The 21,020-nt window shown below is 46.3% G+C and overlaps 1 long non-coding RNA gene across 1 annotated transcript; it reads right to left on the reverse strand.

Annotated features, from left to right (window-relative positions):
* Window positions 1-1,550: 1,550 nt before the first annotated feature.
* On the reverse strand, window positions 1,551-6,878 carry LOC120837452. Its single transcript, XR_005714907.2, has 3 exons — window positions 6,326-6,878; window positions 5,484-5,690; window positions 1,551-2,016 (listed from the first exon to the last, which is right to left on the reverse strand). It is a non-coding gene; the product is annotated as an uncharacterized LOC120837452 (long non-coding RNA).
* Between the last annotated feature and the right edge of the window lie 14,142 nt (window positions 6,879-21,020).

The following is a 21,020-nucleotide window of genomic DNA, read 5'->3' on the forward strand; positions in this document are numbered from 1 at the left end:
GAGGTCTGTATCCGCCCCTGTATGACAGTGCTCACTCAAAGCTTGTTAAAAGAGCCATCATTATGTCTAGCTGTACATCAGCATTAGAAAAATCATGTGTTCACGAAATGGTGTCCAGTTTCCGCGATTAGTGTGACCGCCTTACTGCAGCAGGGCACCCCCAACACTTGGTGTGCGCTTGCTACAGAAGCAGAAAACTGGCAGTAATGAGCTGAGGCGAAAAGAAAAAATATGCGTGCATGTTATCCCGTACCACCACGGCCTGTCCCATAACCTAAAAAAGGTGGCGGCCAGGTATGGTCTCTCAGTCGTCTTTTCAGCGCCCCGCAAACTCAGTAAAGTGTGCCCTATGATGAAGCCAAGAATGAACATCAACAAATGCAAAAAGGAGCACAGCGAGCGCCACACGGAATGTGCATCTGGTGTTATCTACGAAACCTTTTCCGAGAAGCGTCCCAAGTAGCACTAAACGTAGCCACAATGTTACTGGAATGTTGTCCGGTAACGTTGCCGAACGTTGCTAACGACCGCGGATTCTACCGTCCAGTAACGTTACACCACAATGTTACAGTAACGTAACTGCATACGTTACCTGGACATTACCCAAATAATGTTACTGGAACGTTGTTAGATAACGTTGCCAAACGTTGCTAATGGCCACCAGTTCTACCTCCCAGTAACGTCGCATCAAAATGTTGCAGTAACATAGCTCTCTACGTTACCTGGACGTTAGATCAGTGATGTTACTCGGACGTCGTCAGCTAACGTTGCCAATTGTTGTTAATGGCCACGAATTCTACCATCCAGTAATGTTACACCAAAATGTTGCACTGACATTACGGCTTACTTAAAAGTGAAGGAATAAAAACGCGAAGAACATGCACAAACGAGCACTCTTTCATTTCGCAACAACATTTATTTTTTCAGGAGCAAAGAGTTGCACACAGGTCGAGATCAACTAGATACCAAAGGCGGGAGGGAAGAGGGGGATAGGGAGATAAGGGCCAGAACTGGAAAAATCTGGGAACCTTGACTAAAACACATGGACTGTCACTGACTCAACCCTTATCTTCCTGAAGTTCCCTCGATCAAGCCTTCCATTTGCAGTTAATCTTGACCTGTGTGCGAGTCTTTGCTTCCAAAAAACAAGCGTCACAACTAAATGAAAGAGCGGACATCTGTGTTTGTCCTCAGTGCTTTTATTCTGTCAACTTTCAGTAAACATTTTAACAAAATGCTGGCACTGGCCAGATATTACTGCATGTGTTACTTGGACATTATTGAACAATGTTACCCGAAAATTACTAACATTGACAAGCTTTGCCAAGAAACTGCATATATGGTTGTCATGAAGTCATTTTTTGAGCTGGTGCCTGATATGAGTAAATGGATGAGCATTACAGGCCATTAATGAATCAGCATTTTGAAGTCCTAGAAGCAAGACTCCAGAAGAAAACAAGAGGTTATTGGAATAAATTTATTTCAAAAACGAAACAAACGTTACAAGTACCAGTGTATGCTTCTGTTTATTACAAGCTATTAGATCTACAAAATTGTAAAGAACATGCTAAATTACAAGGCTGATCTGCATGGAAATAAAAATGCAAAATATTAAAATTCCCAGCAACATAAAGCAAGCAGCAAGCAGCAGAAAAAAAACCTTTTAAATGATTTAGGTAACATGAATCTTTTTTTTTCAATTCCATGCATTTAAGACGGTTAACCAATTCCATGCTTCCAACAGGGATCAAAGTAACCAACTACAGACATTTAAAACTATAACCGAAAAATCAAGGCAGAAACATGCTGAAAAACAGTGCAAAATGCACGGATAAGAGAACACACAGGACAAGGTGCTGTGTGTTCTTTTCTCTTTGTCTGGTTTTTGCACCGTTTTTCAACATCAATTCTTACCAACTAGCCCAGCCCAACTGTCCATTCTTGTAATCAGAAACATGCTTGCCTTCTCCCCTTGTGGCAGCCCCTCAGTCACTCCTGGGAAGAGGCACGCTGCTCCTGCAAAAAAATAAAACAAAAAAGTTGGTTGCGTTCAGATAATGGGTGCCTATTTCAGTGCAGAGAGTGTCATCAAGATAAAAAAAAATGCCTACCTCTGTCCTAACACAGTTTCGCCTCAGTTTCTTTGCATGCACAAGCCGTTCTTTTCATCCAGTTTAGACCTTTTCCGCAAAGTGTGACCTACCCACAAGGAGTGATGCGCCTGCTCAAGCATGTTTGGATGGCTGAGCACTGGCAACACGTTCGGCCAACAACCTGATATGGCAGTCCCACAGAAAACCATGCCATGTGTCTGATTCTCACTCTCCCTCTAGGCCTCTTTCAACTTCTTTACACTGAAGCATAAAAAGCTACCTGCTAGCAAAACAAACTCTCTAGCTAGCTGAAGCCTAACGTGGACCTAATGAAAACATGCTAGAAAGATTTTTAGGCAGTAATTGGGGCCCTGTCCAGCACTCATTTCTTTATAATCACAACAAACTAGTGTAGCAACTGGTCCACAGGGCACCTTTACACAGCCTTCTCAGGGTGTTCATATGACTATGACTGGAATGGCACCATGAGTGCCAGACACCTGGCACTTGCAGCTGATCAGCAGTCTTATCAACTAGTCATATCAATTCTCCCGAAAACGATTCCCTCTGTCCTCATTAACAACGTGGGGCAATGGGGTACAGGCAGGGTATTGAACCCAACCTGAACCGTGAACCGAAAAAAACCGTTATTTTTGCAAGAACCGGAGTTGACCTGGAACGCAATAATTTTTCTCGCTCCGGAGCGGAACCGATATTTTTCCATGCGGTTTTCGGTTCATACGCAAAGTCAGATTGCGTGAAAAGTGTGTGGCGAAAAACACAGTAACCTTAAAAGTAAACCAAAGAATGAAAGACAAAAAAAATACTTTTGCGCAAACCGGAGTTGAGCTGAACCGAAATAATTCTTTTTTCGTTCCTGGGCAAAACTGATCAATTATTTTTGTGGTGCTCCGTTCATGTGGAAAGTCAAAAAGCGAAAAAAATAGGTAGCGGAAAGCTCTGTAACGTTCCATTATCAGGTTGTCAGATAACGGTCGTCTTCATAATTTATAGTTTGTTTCGAGAACTCAAACGAAATGAGCAGAGTAACTATAAATTCTCTGGGATTTCTGGTCTTATGTATTTCTTTAACAAAAGTTCACATTCGTCCCAACCTTTTCTTGGTGACCGGAAATGCCTCCTCAAAGAAAATTTAACACTAGAACATACACAATTCGTACATTAGCAAAAGTGACCATAATGAGCCTGTTTGGTGGCAAAACGGTAAGTTGGGCTAGGTGGTTTTTCATCACGGACTGAACGAAAAAAAAAGGACAAAGAGAGGTATCGACAACACCCCTAGTGTTGTCTAAACCTCTCTCTGTCCTTGTGTTTTTTTGTTTTTTTTTTCGGGCTTAGTTTAACTTTTTTGCGTGTTTCTTGTCTCTAATTTTGTAGAATTGAGTTCAATTTACTTTAGACACCTTGATTTCATTGTACAACTGATCGGATAAGAAAGTGATACAAAGGCCGATGGATATTTTAGAACCTGCACCAGTTGCCATACTGTGGCGCATCTAATCTGCTCTCCAATTAACTCAGCGGATTTAATAATCAGTCCAAATTAAAGTCTAGCACCGGGAAGGGGAGAGGGGATTTAATCAACAGTTACAGTTACAGAAAACAGCAAAAAAGCTTCGATCTCTGGTAGCAGAAACAGCAAGGACCAAAACATTTTCTCCTCAGAAACACAAACATCAAGGCGCACAGCTCTTCTGAGCATTGCTAGACAAGGAGCCGCGGCTTTGAAGGGACGCTAACGTGTTACAGTTTTGGGAGGAAAGAAGGGGACGCCATCCAGAACTCTACCCATTGGCGCAAGAGCCCTGGGAGTGCCTGCGACCCAGGTCAGCGCGCAGTGAGCCTTTTCTGGACTGAAGTTCATTCTATCGTCTCAGAGGGGCCGTCTTTCCCCGGATATGCTTCTTCGGTCAGCCGCCTGACATTGAACAGCGCTTTTACCCACGTCCCGAGGTGCCCCAGCACTAGCTCGTTCGTTCCACACAGTAATGTGAGCCTTTGCTTTCTATTTGTAACACTTTTATACAATATGCATAGTTTATCTTTTGCTCGTCAACTGTTTTTGAAGCATATGAGTACGAACAGGTTCGAACCGGCTTGAACCTTTATTTTTTCACTCCGGAGTTGAACCGGAGCTGAACCGTTCTCCCTGAACCGGAACGAAAAGCGGAACGAAAAACATTTCGGTTCGACAAACTGGGTACAGGACATTTCATCGAACGCCGTTTCATTAAATCACTTGACGCCGTTTCATTGCATTTCCCTTTACTAAATTTTGGAGTAATACAATTCTTTTTGCATAATTTACTATCGCTTTTGAAATAGTTTTGACGCCGCTCTAAATTCACCAGAAATATAATTACTACCCGGTAAATTTTTTGCCCACCTAAACGTTGGCTACCGAATCATAGAAGGTTGCTATCATATTGAAACTTGAGTGGATACGAGACTTATTCTTTTCCGGCGAGGTAGGCGGCTGTTCTCGGCCACTCACATTTTCCCACTTCAACCCTCTATTCATGCGTGAAAGGCACTTTCTTAAGAGGGAAACAGCTATTTTCTGCAGCGCCTTTTTTATTTTGTATTTGTCAATTTAACTTTGTTTTCATTTTATCCTAGGAGAATAGCTTTTTTTTAAGAACATATATGTTCTTAAAAAAAGACGTCTCTGCCCTTTTCGGCAATTTTTTGTAACCGACAGAACCGTGGACCCGTCGGATCTTCGACATGCAGTATATATACTGTATGTCGAATATCCGGCAGGTCCACGGTTCTGGCGGTTATAATAAATTAACAAAAAGGGGAGACACGTCTTTTCTTTTCCCCGTATCATGGGCCACGGAGACAGATTACTGCTTCAAGGACGGGTATAACCGTCCTTATGCGAGAATGCATACCACAACTAGCAGCTTTGTAAATTAAAAATGACTAGATAAAAAAATGGAAGCCGTTTACAACTCCCTGTAACGACAAATTAGAGCGCAGCTCTAGAGGAGGAGGAGGAAAGGGTGTACCCCTCCCCCCTCCCTCCGAGCGGCGTCGCCGTCGGCGTAACTGTGAGGTCACGTGACCCTCCTGAAGGGGGGTAATGTGACCTCGGGAGGTCACGTGACCCCGCGGGGACGTTTCGGCACGGTGCCGGAACGTTGCCGCGGTTACGGCGACGGCGACACCGCTCAAGCCGAAAACGGGCGCCTAAGAGCTGCGCTGTAAAAGGAACACCAAAACAAAACACAGGTGCTCAATAAACAATATGGATACCATTCACTATCACAATTGCGGCTAACCAAGCTGAGGCTAATCACATAAAATAAAAAATCTAAAAGCTAGAAAGCGTTAAGAAATTGTAGCAACAAAAAGCAAACATACACGTGTGCGTTTTTGCTTGGGCACTGGTGCACGTTCTGGAAGTTGGAGGGGCTGGCTGAGTGCTAGGTCGTTCCTGCAGAAGAGGCAAGCTTGACGGAAAAGGAGCAGTCTCTTCCTTTTTCTTTTCTCCCGCTCTTCATTATTCGTTGATAGGTCGGACGTCGCTTCTGGATTTTTTTTCTTTGAACTTTGCATCTTCATATGTCACTGAAACAAGAAAGCCGAGCACACCAGTCAAATGTTTAACCACCACAAGCTCGTTTGCGCCCTAACCTTTTGTTCATTAAATCAAATATGCTCGCATTATGCTTAGACAGTTTTTAGGTTAAAGCCTGCCAACTTTTTCGGGCTCATGTATATAATCTGTCAGGATCGGGCCAAGCTCAGGCTTATATTAAACAAAACAAATATTTTGTCGGGCTTGGGCCGGGCTCAAGTTTCTGTCTAAAATTCTGCTGGGTCCGGGCCGGGCCCGAGCCGTGTCTCTTCAAGGCCAAGTCTGGCCGGGCCTGGAAATTAAATATTTTATCAGGCTCGGGCCGGGCCTGGGCCATGCCCCTACCGGGCCGGGTCGGGCCGGGCCTAGAAATTCTGGCTCGTGCAGTGCTCTAGCACACTCTACATTAGGTGAGCAGAGCCCGCGCCCTGCTCTAAGCAGAGCGCGGCTCTGCTTAGAGCCTATTTTTCTGCCCCAAGGTTCTCAACTCCTTGCTCAGGGCACTCAATGGCATTTGTGGCTCGTTTTCCTTGACTGGGCTCGCTTTTTGACAATATCCCTGATTTTTCCCGGTAATTAAAATATTCTTGACTATTCCCGGTTGCTAGACACCCGCTATACTTACAACATGATGCCATCACCTGACAGGAGAATGTGGCCCAGTCAGTAAAGGGCTCTTCACGCTCTCAATTGCCATCATCAACCGATTTGACCTGTAGGGTGGCCATGCCGTGCGGCCATTGCACGCCCAACAGGTAGGAACAACTGCAACATCATTTTCCGCCAAAAAATGGACCACAGAGTACATTTCCTGAAATCAACAAATAAAGCAACAAATAAATGGAAAACAGAGTACATTTCCTGAAATCAACAAATCAAGCCTGTATTACCTCAAAGGCCACTCATAAGCCACGAAAAATACAGTTTTCGAATTAAGCACAACCAATGTGCAACGGTTGCAAACATTGATCCCACTTGCAAGTGAAGTAGAAGAAAAACTGCATAGCCCTGGTTATATTGCAAGCAGACGCACTTCCACCTGATGTCCTGCACACTCCACACTGAATACTACTTGGAGAGCCCTGTAGCTCTAAAAATTCCTAGCTCTGATGATGGCAACTTTGAAGTATAAAGGTTGCCGAGATTCCGGAAAAACTGTCCGCAGATGCTACGGTTCCCATCCGACTAAATGAAGGATGGATGGATGGATGTTAATGGCTATTCCCTTTGTAACGGGCGGAAGCTTGCGCCACCTAGCCCAAGTCTAAAAAGACAAAAACGTGATTCCTCCCGCCCTTTTAAGACCAATTTTTCTCCCCCTAACTATCACCAGGCAGTGTGGGATATCACCAGGATGACCTTCGGGGGATCGGGCAAAACAACTAAAAAACATCACCCCCTTGCCACTTCCCCCGGCGAGGGAGTCTCCAATTTTCCTCTGGTCAAACCTTTTCGGCGTCACCTTCGCACCAGACCCACTGGGAGACAGGGTTGAGACTTTGGGCCGGAGCCACGCGGGAGGGAGTCCCAATTTTCCTTTGTCCCAACTGTTCCCAGCTGTGCTAGTTAGTTGTCCATCACTTAATTTTCCCTAGATAATTTCCACCAATCTTCTAATCGTCTCTTTGTCATTGTAATCTTTTTCTCTACCATCCCTCCATCGTCGCCAGTGAAACCCAGGGCCCCAGCCAAATCCGTTACCCCTTCAGGGAGGGCAGGACGAAGCCCCGTGCACTTCAAAACCAAGTGCTCCAGTAGACCACCATCATTATGGCAGGCAGCACATAATGTGTCGGTCTCCTGAAATTTAGCCCTATACGTCCTCGTCCTCAAAACTCCCGTTCTTGCCTCGAACAGCAAAGCCCTTCCCAGTGAATTGTCAAATAGCTTTTCCTTTCTTATCTCCTGCTTTCGTGACCTGTACACTGCTAAAGCTGATTTCTCCTGCATTCTCCCCTCCCACATTTTCCTCTCCGCCTCTTTCACCTTCTTTTTCACTGACGTAGTCTGTTCAGCCCCATCGCCAGTGTGTAGATATTTAAATGTAAGCTTTCGGGTTCGGTTCGTCCATTTTGTGTTTAAACTTTTCATGTATAAATACTTGAATACCTTACGTGCCCACCGCGTATCCTCCATTTCAGTCAACCTTTGTTCAAATTTCAACTTACTAATTGCCTCCCTGCTCTCAAAAGACAACCATCCCATGTCCCCCTGTACTCCCTCATTTGGTGTTTTTCCATGTGCTCCCAGCGCCAATCTGCCTACGCTTCTTTGCCGAATTTCTAGCCCTGATTGAACCTCAGATTTCATGCACAGCACTGCATTGCCAAAAGACAGTCCTGGCACCATCACTCCCTTCCATATATCTCTGACCACTTCATATCTGTTATAGTTCCATAGTGCCTTGAGCTTCATAATAGATAAATTTCTTTTCCCTTTTCTAATTGTATTCTCCTCGTGTTCCTCTAGACATTTCCTTCCCTCATTGAGCCAGACCCCTAGATATTTGTACTTTTCTACGTGTTCTATCACTGTGTCCTGTATCTCCAGGGGTTCCCCCTTCTCATCGTTGAAAACTATTATACCCGACTTGTCCCTACTGAATTTTAGTCCTAAACTGTCCCCTTCCCTGCTGCAAATCCTAATCAGTTCCTGTATTGTCTCACGGCTTTCTGATACGAGTACAATGTCATCTGCATACATTAACCCTGGCAATAGTTGATTTACCTTATGTCCTTCCTCCATGTAATTCAGGTCAAAACCTAGGTTGCACTGTTCTAACCTTTTTTCCATCCCACTGAGGTATATCATAAAGAGCAGGGGAGACAATGGGCAACCCTGTCTAAGTCCTCTTTTTATTGCTGCTGGTGTTGTAGTTTCGGCTTCCCATTTCATAATCACCCTATTCTCCGTATAAACCCGTTCTAGGAACTTAACCGTGGTTCCCCCTAGGCCATACCCTTTTAGCTGTTCCGAAAGTATTTCCTGATTCACATTGTCATATGCCCCTTTGATGTCCAAAAATGCTACCCATAATGGCCTTTAGCTTGTCATTGCCATCTCTATGAAGTTCCTAACGACAGCAATGTTGCCACCCTTCAGTTGAACACAGTTGTCGGACGGCTTCAGAGAAAAATGCGCTCCGTCTAAAACAAGCTCACTGCACTGGGTTCCATTGAATTTGGCGGCTCAGGTCCGTCTCGGTGTTGGCTAGGGTCGTCACAGCACAGCTGAGCTTTATGAAGTGTGCATAAAAGCGCTTTTCCAAATGGTTTCTAAGGAGCACTGGCCCGGGGGAACTGACAAGGGGATAAAGGAAAGGGGATTTTGAAGACGGGAGAGGTAACGCGGGGAATTCGCAGCGGGGATTTTGACACAGGTGTTTTGAGATTAGGTTATTTCGTGCACCACCCGTATCGCTCGTCTCAGATTCGCACTCGGAAGCTCGTTGGTACTCAAACTCTCCGGAAATCTTGCATGTGCTGCCACGGCCTGTTGTCCAGGTGGCAGAGGGAATGCTTCCTCAGTGTCCACCGACTCCTCACTGCTCGTATCCCAAATTTCAAGTTCCTTGCGAACACTTTCGGCTACCCTACGTCTTTTTTGGCGATCAGATAGCTCTGATAGCGAACGCTTCGCCCGCTCCATTGTTCAGCACAAGTAGCAACAAAAACAAAAATGAAACATACCTTGGTTTACGTTTCCTCCACGCCGAGAGAGCGGCAGAGCGGTCCGATGAAACAGAATCGGGCTTTGGGCAGTGTTGCCAACCTATTTTTCGAAAATACCCCACGGCAGCGTCCAGAAAACCCTACATTACCCTACGAATATTTCTTATTACCCTACGTTTTACCCTACGAGGCAAATCTTTGTTCAAATAATACTGTTGCATGGATTATGATGATACAGGGTAATATTAATACAGTACAAAGCGACAGGGCACGCATACACGCGCATACCTGCGTTATTCTAGAACACCATGCTTGCATCTTGCATGTGCATTGTGCGCTGTGTAGCATCAGAACTAGAGCACTATATAGCTCCTTCGGAGACCGGCGACTAGAGAAAACTTCGGCGCGCACTTTATTGGATGAAATTTGGTGACGTCACGACCAATAGGAGCACGGAAACAGACGCGGTCTCCTCAACGCCCGGAGAAACATCGGAAACATCGTGCCTGACTCGCTCCTGACCGAATGGCCCGAGAGTTATTAGGCCGGGCTTTCGGTGGGGCGGCGGTGTTCGCTCCGGTGGGCTACGGGGAAGTATTACGAGCGAAACGAGAGGCGCGGCGGGTGTATCCCCCTCCGCACGAGAACCTAAGCAGAGAGGAAGCCGTCCTTCTAAGGCAGCTTCAAGTGAAATGCATCTTCACGCCGGTGTTGGGCCGGTATGTGGCTCCGGACGTGTACAGAACGGATGCGTGTGTTATATGTGGGGAAAAGGCTACGGTCATGCACGTGTTGTGGGACTGCAGTCCGGTAGGCGCGCCTGGAACGTTGCCTGAGATGTTGGACGCCGGAGTCAAGGATACGACACTGGAAGGACAGCGAAGGGCCGTTCAGAAGGCTCGGGAACTGAGGGACAGGCAGGTCCGCAACCGGGCCCCCTGCACCCTTACCCCGGGTGGGGCTTTCGGCCTCCCCTAGCCAGATGGGCTAGCTTTTGAAGACAAATAAAGACGTTTATTCCTCCTCCTCCATCGTGCCTGACGAACCGTCGTCGAACGAGAGGTGAGTGGTTTGAGTTTTCCTGTGATGTGATCTCTATGTGTGTTCGTTCCACGCGTCCGAGCTGTTTCTTCGTTTCAGATCAATTTGGCGCCGCTGCCTACATTGTTTGAGCCTGCGTTCACGATTAAAACAACCATCGCAGAAAGCTGAAAGCCCGCCGAAGAACGGCTAACTTGCGAGCTAAACCTAATTCAACAAAACCATTTGATCCGACAGAATAATGTGCTTGATCTTACATTTCATGTCAACAAAGAACTGCGCTGTCTGTCTTCGTCCCTACATGTTTTATTCTTTCGTGTTTTTCAAATCTTTACCAACCCGCGTCCAATCGAATGCCCCGATCACAAAAAATAGTTGGTCGTGCTCCGGTGGCCCTTATCATCAGCCGGTAAGGCAGTTACGTTTATCGTTTCTATATTTTGACCCAAGCAACGTCATATTCTCAAACTGTGAAATTCTATCACCACCTCTAGTTTCACATTCTGGTGCACCGTGCACTTGCAGCTTCCTGCACCCCTGCGAGGTTTCCTGCGATCGTACCTTGTATATTATGGATTTCTCGCCGCACGCGAGTGCTCTCGAAGGCGTGCTGTACACTCTGTAACATAGGTTGTGTGCAGAAAAGGCACAGGCCCGAGCACAAAAGCGCCCTTTTTGCACGAGCAGCCGTGCAAAAAGAACATTCTGCGGAGCTACGCCCTCGCACCCGTGCCTCTGCTGCACACAACTTATTAATAACCGAGCCGTTCTCGTTTTTGTTTTGCATATTACTGTGGAAGAAGTGTCATTGTTGTTTTCTTCTCAAACAAAACTCACACGCTAGACAAAAGCAAACAGATAGGAGTCTGCACATTCACACCCTTTTCTCCCTTGTGCGACAGGTTATAGCTGGTCGCGACTCAACACCGTTTCTTTTGAAGCTGATGGGCACCACAAGGCGTGAAAGAGGTGACTTGCAGCTTTGCCAAGGCAGCAGCAAGACACTACAAGCCTTCGCATTAACTGGCTAGCCAGTGGCGCTCTGTTCTGAACAGCACTGCGTGCCATGCAGAGGGTTTGTGCAAGCTCGCTGGGTGGCGACGCTAGCCACGGTAAGTGCATCCTATGCAGCTTTCTTTTAGGGATATATGTGGCTTGGAGGCCATGTCGTGCATGTGCCACCCGAGGGACAGCAGTGCCAGTGGCAAGGCTGTGCTGATCGTAATCACCACTGCACTGTGTTTTCATTCAATAACTACTGAAAAGGAACCAAGTACTTCCGAGAGATTCTCGGTTGTGCTTTGATGAACTCCAGCTCGCTTACGGACTTGATATCTGTGTTAACAATGTAACGAGACTTCTTTTTAGTTTGGGGCGTTGTTTCTGCTGCGGATGACTAGCGTTGCAGTAGAGAAATATGCAAAATAGTGTAATGCTTGTATTAGTTACCTAAATTAATGGTGGGAATAACTGACCTACATTTCCACCGACTGCATTTCTCAGAGGAATAGCCTGGACTAGATAGCTCGCTGCACTATGACCTTCCTCCTTAGCCTGTACAACTCGGCGTCTTTTCCTGATTGTCTTATGTGGCTGCTTCTGTGTTTGCCTAGGCACTCGGTTGAAATAGTGAAAGCTGTCTGCATCGCACATAACTGCCATGAAAGCCATTGTGGACGTAGCTGGGGTAGCCCCCAATATGGCTTCTCTAGCTCGACACAAGTAATGTTCCTACCTATGACGTGTATGATGCCAATCCAAGATTGAAATATACTTGTGCTTTTCATTGCCGTGACGTCACGCAGGAACATAGCCAGGATTTTGTTTTGGGGGCGGGGGGCAGCAGCGGCGGGCCGGGCCGGGCTCCATGAACCCCTTCTAGTTACGTGCTTGCGTCGCGGGATGACAGGCTCACGGTTCGAGCGGCTGTGTAGAAATGAACTATGCCGAGCATTTGTTTCGTGCTGCTGGGTGGGATTTGGGGCGACCTTCCAAAGCATTCTTTTGACACAATGAAACTGTTTGTGATCAGTTGTGAACAAAGTCTACAGCCCTAAGAGTGAACCTTTGCCTTCCCATGACGTCTCAATTTCAATGTTGCCGGTAGAGCTTTTCACTTTGAAAAACAGAATGATGACCAAAATTGTAAATTCTGTAACTTTGCGAAAAACAGCTATTTCGGCCAGATATTTCGGTTACTATTTCAGCGATGTTTGTTGATGTGCTTAGCAAGTTTTTAGGCAAATCGGGGACAATGAAGAAAATGCCGGAGTACCCCTTTAAAACATGGAGTGCACGTAGTACACAATGGAGAAGTTGCTCGCCAATCATTCTCTTAGAAGTGTGAGTTGAACCCCTTCGAGGCAGTTTACTGCCGCAGCGTGCACTTTAATCCGCCCGAGAAGAGAAAACAAGATGAATGACGAGTAGGATATCTTTGTTCCAAGGCTTGTTGAGACAGGAAAGGCTAGGGAACCAGTATTGTTGTTTCTTACTACCCGGTACGAGACTCAAGCCCGACATGCAAGGAAGTCGAAAGGCCTCTTCATGTGCCCTCTTTCTGCTTCCTTGTGCCTTGAGTTTTAGCTCTGCCTACAATTCACGCTCGCCTGCATGCCTACTCTTTTGGTCTCTTTTTTGTTCACTGTGTTACTGAAGTTTTCTGTCGTTGCTGTCCCAGAAATGCTTTCTGGATGCAGAGAAATACAAGGTGCTCGACGCCTGCGGCTAATTGGTATTGCTTTTTCCGGTACCACGGCATGAAGGAGGTGGCCTCTCTCCCTTCCAAGCAGCTGCGATATACTACAAGCACTGAGTTACAACTGCAGCTAGCCCATGGGTACCGTTCTGCATCCTGCACTGCATGTAGTTCCGAGAGCCATGTGAAAAGGCAGGTGTGACCTTTTTAGGCACTGTCACTTTGTTTTGTGCATTTTCTGCCGCTTTTTCGGGGCAACTTCTTTTTAAGATTCAAATATTAGAAAACGGACTCAAGTGAGAGAGAAGGTTTTCTGAGAAGACTGGCTTCTTTGCTAAACCATTGGGACTGGTATTATATCTATAGAGTTCATGTACACCTTACGTTATGTACTTTTTCTTCAGTTTTATTTTACTTGGTACTTATACTTCGATGTTACACGACAGCCACTAAAAATGAAGAAAAAACAAAAAAAAATGTTGACTTGTCGTTTTTTTTGTTTTTTTGCAATATGTTGGAAGAGTCAATGATCTGGTCGGTCATTCATATTATTTTTCCTACACGCATGTCCAGCCTATGTTTACATAAAGCCCCAATTGCCCCTTAGCAACGGAAATAATCTGTGCGACAGACTAGGTGGCAGCATTGTGGACGGAAACTGGCCCGATTATATCTGCCATGTTTAGAAACTACATTTGATGTCAGGTTATGAATTCAGTGGCAAATTCCCCCCAAAAGAATCTACATCACTCTGACAGCCAATCGCTGCCGTCAGTTGTCGTGACGTCACGTCCAGCAAAGAAACTGCAAACTAGTATATTTTTTTTTTAATGGCAGGCCTCTGCTGTTGATGCGACATAGCACGTCAACACTCAAGCAGTTCTTCCGCTCTTGACCTCTCCGGTTTCACCTTACGAAGTCGTGACGGTGTCTGCTTTTGTTTGCGGTATTTCCCATGTGTCGACGTGAGAAGGCAGCGGTTGTATCGCCAAGTAGCAATCAATCTGTGCATTTGCTCCAGCGGCACAGTGTTACAAACAGGACTCTTTCACCAAGGGCAAAGTCTAACGACTGGCCCTACAGTTGCCAGCATCGTGCAGCCGTGAATGCGTAACTTGTCCGAACGCTTTTATGCTTTCGTCTGTGTATAGTGACAAAATGACTCGCTGAATGCGAAATGCCGTACAGCAAACTACAGTAGAGTCTCATTCATTCAAACTCCAGGAAGTCACAGATTTTAGTTTGAATTATCAAAAATTCATCCAAATATGATACTGGACAGCATTATGATTTGTTACATGGATAGCTACTCATACAAAGCAGATTTTTGCCAGTTTCCTCTACATAGGCCTAATTATAAGCAAGTACAGGCATAACACATTAGTGAAAGAGCTGTGACATTGAGTTTATTCATCCGGCAAAAAATTTGTCGATTGTGGACTGTTTAGTCAGCACATACAATCTCAAAATAAAATTTTCAATACCAGCCAATGCAAGTAGCTCTTTACGGGACTCTTCTTTTGCAGACAGAAACTTCCGGAGCTGAGCGATGTGCTCAAAGCTATGGCTGTGACAGTTGGTAGCAAGTCATCCCTTTCTTCATTGTCATCTTCACTCTCACTGCTGCACTGTGCTGGCATTACTTCCTGTACTATGTCCTCTAATGAGTCATCACGACAAACACACACATCATCGTCAAGACTAGCATATTCCGCCTGCTCGGCGTTCACATTATGTGCTTCAAGGCCAGAAAGCATGATGCCAGTGAGCTGGTCCTCATCCTCGATGTCGTCTTGGTCATCATTGCTAGTCTTGAAGCACATAATGTGAACGCTGTTTTCCGCTAATGTGTGCCCGCTTGAGCCCCGTTGAGTGTGCTTCTTTATGAGCACCAGTGCACTGTGGAGAAAGAACACTCATGAAAACACGCTCCACAGGTATTGCTTCTCTGCGGTGCACCGGTGGTGCTCGGAGGGAAGCATACTCAACAGGGCTGCGAGTACAAAAGTATGAATTAAAGGAGTCATGAAACGCTTTTCCAACTTTTTCCTGTTTAGCTTTCCTCTTCAACTCATAAATCGCGCATTCTACCAAACAGTTAAAGAAGATGGAAACGGGGCAGTCCCCTCTTGCTCGGACTCTCGTTTGAGTACCGGGACACAGTCATTGTCCCCCTAAAAGATTAGCCCGTCGCTCAAAATTCAGACAAAAGTTGCTTTCCCCACCTCAATCACCCCGAAGCTGACAGTGCTGCGGAAGCTACGTGCTCGTTGGGCCAGCCACATTTTTGCCACGTGATCACGCTCTCTCGCGCATACCCACGCGCAGAGAATGAGGTCAGGTGATGAAAGGGAGGCGGCTGATTGTCCGGCAAGCACGTAGCTTCCACCACAATGTCAGCTTAGGGGTGAAGGGATTAAGTGAGGTCCGGTGCCGTGTGACGTGCGTTTGGACCTGGTGACGCGCTGGGGGGGGGGGGGGGGGGCTTTGCAACGCGCTACAAGGACCGCGGATGTATCACAGTGAAAAGGCAGAGAGATTATGAAGGAAAGGAGTTACGAAATAGTCCCTTGTGTTTTCGAATTTTCGTACCGAAAGTCAGGCTTTTGACTTTCTACCTTTTTTCTTTTGGCCCACTGAACGATGTGTTATTAGTAAAATCCCAATATAAATTGATTTATTCCAGCCAAAATTTGTCTCATGGGCCCTTTAAGCGAAAACGCCGTTTGAATTAAGTGGCTTATAAATACATTAAAAACATAGCGGGACAACCAAAATTTTCAAGTCTGTTTGAATGAACCGGAGGTACGAAATATCAGTTTGAATTATCACAAACCTATTGTATCAATTACTTTCTGCAGCAACTTTGCGCTTAAAATTGCAATAAAGTGATTTTTAGGCTAAATTCATTTTTCTGGACTGTTCGATTATTCTGAGCTTTGTGCGACCCCTTCATGTTCCGAAATATTGGTCAGTGACTGTAAAACTTAAACACGATGGTTACACACCACAGGTCCCGAGGACCATGACATCAATGAGCTGGCTTTCACCTTGTTCAAGGCAGCAGCGGAACACTATGGGCGGGACCCTGGGTCGACGCACCGGCCGGCTCTTGGATGCCGTCCTGTACCCTGCACGGCACTGCGTGTGGCTTAACTGGCCAAGCAGGGGGTCATCGCATGGCTTTTATGAGGCGTCGCTAGCCATTGTAAGTATATTTTTTGACGCTCATGTCTGGTGATGTACTTTGGTGCTGTACAACGGAACACATTTGGTGGCAGTTCAGTCTTGCCAATTAGGCCATTTTGAAACGGAACACATTTAGTGGTGGCTCGGTTTAGGTTTCCTGGCTTGGCAATCTTGCAGCAGTGTCTAGACTCAACACAAACCTTTTTGTACTTCATTGTCAGGGATAGTGTAATTTCTGCAATACTGTCGAAGCAACTTCTGCACGCGAACAAGATGCAAGACGAAGCCACATGCTTGTGCCCAGTGTACTTCACGAGTTCATTTCGGCATTGCCACTCCATGCGTCCATGCACTCGCTGCACCTTGAGAGTCAAGTGTGCACCACAAAGCACTCCCGTCATGCAGCACTCAGGAGAGGAACGAGAGCAGACAACTGGGGTTTTTCCGCCATAAGAGACGGGAGTACCGAAAAAAAAAAAGGAAGCACGTCCCACGGGCAACAAAATCAGACGCGAGCTGTGCTATTCACTCTGTGAAGCAAGCAATCGAGAACCTGTGCTTCATTTGCAACAGACGTTGAAATAAATTAGTGGATAAATAAAGGTTCAGAAAAATCGTCAGCTACCGCGAGATCTGTCGCAATCCGTGCGGGGGTGAAAAGTTGGGACGTTAGTTGACAAACCTCGCCCCTGCCCCGTCCATCACCTGACCCCATTCTGCGAATGTGGCTATAAGCGAGGGAGCGTGATCGTGTGGCAAAAGATTCTCAAGCCCGACTGGCCCAAGGAGCACATAGTTTCCACAGCACTGTCAGTTTAGGGGTGCACGGAGGATATTTGTGCGTAGTACTGTAGAAGCCTCAGGCCGGAGTGGGGGGGGATGGGCAATTTTTGTTTGAATGTTGAGCGAAGAGCATCAAGGGGCTAATTTTCCAAGGGAAGAATGGTGATGTGCGGGTACAAAAATAAGGGTCCAAGCACTGTGAGCAAGAGGGGAGTTCTTTCTTTTCCTCCTCTTGAACTGCTAGCCGTATACTACCTTTAGGTCTACCCACTAGTCATTCCAACCAGAGCTCTGTGTTCTGATGTCCACACACATTCTCGTCTCCCCCTCTCCCTCAGTGTTTTGGTGCATACTCAAATGCTCTGCATCATTAGCAGATTTTTTTTTTTTTTTTAAGGGGGGACGTAGGTCTTTGGAGCAAAAAACTTCCTAAAACTGCATTCTTTCGAAGATGGCGATGGCTGTTGTTCTTCTGAATCTACCAGGCTTATAATTCTGAATCTACCAGGAGGAAACAAGCAGTGGTGGACAGGGTAGGAGGGGGGAGAGGAGGAAGCAAGGGGGGGGGGGGGGAAAGTGGAAAGCGCAAACTGGTCGGTGGTCCTTAGGGGGAAACATGGGTCCTTGGAGCCAAAAATTTTCTGGAATTGCATTCTTTTGAAAATGGCGATATTGACCTCTACAGGTGTTGTTCTTCTGAACCTACCAAGCTTCTAATTTCGTGAATGAATATTTGAGCTGTAAGTCAATTTATAATATCTATGTGGGCTGCATGTGCATTGAAGTTGACTCTAAAACATTGTTTTCACAAAACACAATTTTTGCACTCGTTGAAAATTTACAGGAGGGATATCTCAGCATCTAGAGCAGATAGAAATATAACCATTCCTGAAATGTGTAGCTGAATGTGTGAAGCATACAATGTTGAGAGCAGATTTTTTAATACAAGTCTAGAAAAATTTATATTTTATGTTTTGCTATATCACTTGTTAGACATGCATTGAGCACTGAACTTCAATCTGTGGTAAAATCACTAATAATGAGTTTATCTTAAAAGTGCTTCCAACATTGTATTCTTTACACTTCGTAGTATCTAGCCATGTGTTAAAAAGAATATTTTGTTGTGCAGTTTTTTTTTAATCGTTTTTCCAAAGGCAGGCAAGTTTTAATTATTTTGAGTACAATGCTACTGACTGAGAAAATGACCAGATATATGAATTCAGCAAAAAAAGCTGAACGAGCTTGTGTAGTTTCATTAAGTTTGGTCATAAAATAAGAAAAAAAGCTCCAAGACCAGTGTTCCCCTTTAAAGGGACAATGAAGACGATTTTATTTAATTTTTTTAAAATGGTGTTTTAATGCTTCTTGGGAACATAGCATGCCGCCCAATTTTTTGTAGACATTTATGACGCGTATTTATGTGCCGACGAACGAAGTAAAGAAACCGAAACTAAACCATCTTCAGTCTCGTTTCTGGGCCTCCGAAAACGGAGGTGACGTAGGGGGTGACGTCAAGTGTGAATAGTCGGTATCGGTAGTATTTAGGAGATCGAGACTCTGGTTACCACGGTGGGTTATAGCAGCGCGGTGGCGCGGTCGTTGCGCCGACTCTGTCAACATGGACGAATGCCGCTCTCGCGAGCGAGTTCGAGCTTCCGTTCAGTGACCGAACACCAACGGAACGGGAGTACGTGTGTGGCGGCCACTGCCATCACCCGACGGAGACCGCCCAGCCGGCAACGAGCGGCCCGCATGCCGAAGGGCAGACGCGGGGGAGATGCCGCAGGGAAAGCGGCAGCGATCCCGCCGTTCCAGGATCCGGTTCCTCCGCGGACTTCCTCTTTTCGTCGTCAAAGAACACGAAAAGCAACCCACACGTGAAAACTAGCGTCGCCCGAACGAATACTGGTCTTCAGTCGACCGTTAGAACAGCCATCTACAGCTACCATTTTGCAAAATCTTTCGAGTACCGTGTTCTTTTCTAATTTTATTTTGTTGGCCCATAGTTGCTCGTTGCCGGTTTCTCGTCCAGCGTAGCAAAGAAAAAAAACAATGATGCTGCTTTATTTATGGTTTAGTAATCATTTCCGATCCGATTTATACTTTTGATGGTTATTCAAGCGGAAATTAGAACAGTATTTCTAAAAATCGCGAACTAAAACGTGACCGAGGGCACGTTTCTCGTTTCGACCAATCGCTGACGCGTCTCTTGTGACGTCGCGCTCCTTGGCCCCGCATCGGTCACGTGAGCTCCGCTTCTGGCTTCTCCCGCAACTCTTGGGGCGTCGCCCCAGTCGATCCCGGTACGATTATTACCGCGACTGTTTAATTCATTTGCGCGGCACACAAGCGCCGGTTTCGGCTGACATTCGGGCAACGTGGCCTGAGACGTGCCTGGAACCCAGTTCAATCGCCAAAAAGATCTCCGAAATCGCCTTCATTGTCCAGGAGGGGGAGTTCTTTCTTTTTCAGGTTAACTTTTTCTTAATGAAAAATCATCATACCCCAGCTTTTCTTAGGAAGAAATTATTAGTTTTTGGTGACATAACAAATATTAGGTCAACAAAACACATCTGGGCTGCATTTTGCCCGTGAAATAAGTATCTCCTTGCAAACTCCCTTTTCTCCCCTCTCCACCCCACCCAGCCTGACCTATAAATTTGCCCCTGCTCTTCATTGCCCTGCATGTTTCGGTCAGATATGTTCCTGTTGACCTGATGGACTCCTTTGTTCTCTTCATTCATCATAGGTTTCAAACCGTCCTGAATCATGGACCAAGCCTTGCAAGACTTCACTCTTATGCCCTGTCCTTTTTGGTGGATCGGGACTTGCCATCTTCCCCTCTCGTGGCTCCCTGTCGTAATTAAATAAATTGTATTTTTTTCTCATGACAGCGCACACCTACTGGTACATGTCACAAAAAGAGTGTGGTAAATCCATGCCACAGATTACTGTGAAACATGCGAGAAGGTAATTGTCGTGTTCCGAGGCGAGAGGAAGGTCAAAGCCCGGAGCCGCAAACCAATACCCGTGAGTCCTTTATCGAACCTTAAGCGTATCGGCCAGTCACGCGCATCTCGGACCCTCACGCGTGGCCCAGCCAGCTCACCGTCTCACATGCCGCCAGACTTCGTCTTCTTTATACGACGCCTCCCCCTTTCAGCCTCATTGTCCATAGAGTTCCTGTGGTCGTGAAATTCTCCCACTTCGTGTTATGGTTGCTTGAGGATCGTTCTCCCGTTAACCGGCCTTCTGGCTGTCGCTGTCGGGAATCGTGGGCTGGAGATGGTGCCGTGTGCGTCGTATCGTTCCTTGGTCGGTTTCTACAAGGTAAGACCAAAATGGTCCGGCCGCTCCCGCGTGAATCCACACTGCTGCGTGTGGGTGTAGCTCCCTGCCATTTCTTGTACGGTGGCGCCTATTATAGTTAGACGCCTCTCTTGTCTTTCGTTTCTTGTATCATTGCCGATACCTCCTGGAGTGTTGCCAGAGAGGTACTGGGTGCCGTTGGAAGAGTGGAGCGTAACTTCTGCCCCGTCAAAAGTTTGGCAGGGGAAAACCCTTTGGGCCCAGGGATGGTTCGGTGGGCCAGAAGAGCTTGTGCTGAATTCGAGGTTTCCTTCGCAGTCTGCAGCGCTCTCTCCGCTTCTCCGTTACTCTGGGGATAATACGGACTTGAAGTAACCAGTTAGACTCCCCACTCTGGCGAATCACCGGAACTTGGTTGAGCCAAACTGGGGACCGTTGTCGGAGCAGATGACTTCTGGGCAACTGTGTCTAGCGAAGTTCTGGCTGAAAACCTTGATAATGTCCTCTGTGGTTGTTCGAGGTATTTCTTCAAGTTTGAAGGACTTCGAGTAGTAGTCAACGATGACTGTATACTTCTTCCCCCTGAACTGGAAAAGAGCCCTTCCAATTTCCTGCCAGGGATGATTGTG

The sequence above is a fragment of the Ixodes scapularis genome, unplaced genomic scaffold (assembly GCF_016920785.2).
Source record: "Ixodes scapularis isolate PalLabHiFi unplaced genomic scaffold, ASM1692078v2 PGA_scaffold12__126_contigs__length_90152505, whole genome shotgun sequence".
Classification (NCBI taxonomy): domain Eukaryota; kingdom Metazoa; phylum Arthropoda; class Arachnida; order Ixodida; family Ixodidae; genus Ixodes; species Ixodes scapularis.